This window comes from Nannospalax galili, unplaced genomic scaffold (genome assembly GCF_000622305.1).
Source record: "Nannospalax galili isolate Female #2095 unplaced genomic scaffold, S.galili_v1.0 scaffold646, whole genome shotgun sequence".
In the NCBI taxonomy this organism is placed as follows: Eukaryota; Metazoa; Chordata; class Mammalia; order Rodentia; family Spalacidae; genus Nannospalax; species Nannospalax galili.
This window is the reverse complement of record NW_008355279.1, coordinates 2,787,353-2,788,757: the sequence shown is the minus strand read 5'-3', so window position 1 is coordinate 2,788,757 and position 1,405 is coordinate 2,787,353. Positions and strand designations below refer to the sequence as shown.

The 1,405-nt window shown below is 40.2% G+C and overlaps 1 protein-coding gene across 2 annotated transcripts in view; it reads left to right on the top strand.

Moving 5' to 3' along the window:
* Fig4 (FIG4 phosphoinositide 5-phosphatase) overlaps positions 1–1,405 on the top strand; it is a 184,493-nt gene that overhangs the window by 154,297 nt on the left and 28,791 nt on the right. The window lies entirely within an intron of this gene.

The window sequence follows — 1,405 nt, the reverse complement described above, 5'->3', positions numbered from 1 at the left end:
CATAGTTTGCATTGAAAAGTCAGCTGTAATCCTAATGGGTTTTCCTTTATATGTGACTTGTTTTTCTTTTGCAGCTTTCAGTATCGTCTCTTTGTTCTGAACAAGGAATGGGGCAGGACCTAAACTAGGAGGAGAGACAGGTGGGGGAGATCGGAGGGTGAATGAGGCTGGGGAAGACAAGGCGTGGAGGGCGCAATGGACTTACCCTGGAGAGAGGCCTGCTGGTAGGAGAGAGGCCTGCAGGGGTCCTGCAAGCCCAGGGAAGCAGAGGGAGGTCTGTTTTGCATTCTTATTGAAGGCCAGAATTCCATTACATGAGATGCTACCAGTTTTCGGAATTTTCTTGTGTTGAATTAAAGAGCTATATGAAGTTGTAAAAGTTCACGTTTCTGACCTATAAAAAATAGTGGTTTCACCTGTCTTCTACTAGTCTTCTCTCTCAGGCACCTTCTTTCTTAGAATTCTTTCTAATATTTTTAACTTAGACCATTTAAAATTTATCTTGTGTTGAAAATAATCTTAAACCTATCTAAAAGTTGCAATTACAGAGCAGACCCCTTCCCCAATCATTTGGGAATAAGTTCCAGTCTCATATCCTCTCTCCCCCAACACCCTAAGTATTTGATAGTGGGTTATTTCCTACAAGTAAGAATATTCTGCAAAACCACAATACAGTCATCACAATGAGGAAATTAATATCAATACATTGTTCCTGTTTAATCCTCAAAAAGCTTTCACCAGTTGTCCTAATAATGTCCTGGACTAGTAGAGGATCCAGCCTAGAAGCTCATATTGCATTTGGTTGTTCAATCTTGATTCTGGAACACTTTATCACTCTTACTTGATTGTCCTGACTATAACACTTTGAATAATACAGTCCAAATATTTTGTAGAACTGCCATTGATTTGGTTTGTCCTGATTATATTCACATGCGGTAGCTAGCCTTCAAATTGTCCCCACTTCTGTTGTTCATGCCCCAATGTCATCTCCTCCCCCTTTGCATCAGGACTGATCCTATGGTCAAGAGTATGTTAGCCAACTTTCTATCACTATAGCAAAATACCCAAGACAATTAACTTGTAAAGGTTTGTTTTGGCTCACAGTCTTAGAGGTTGCTGTCCATGATCCATTGCCCTGTAGTGAAATGGAGCCTCATAGCAGGAGTGTGAGACAGAGCAGATCTGCTTAGAGCTTGAGCTGAAAAGAAAGGAAGGGACTGTGAGACATCTTAGTTGCCCAAGATCCTCCTATGAAAGTCCCACCTCTCTTAAAAGGTTCTATTACCTCCTAATAGAGCTTCAGGTTGACAACCCAAGCCTTTAAAAAATTAGGCCTTTGTGTGAGATTTAAAATCCAAACTGTTACTAAAAAGCATATAGCAGAAAAGATTAGATTTTAAAATGA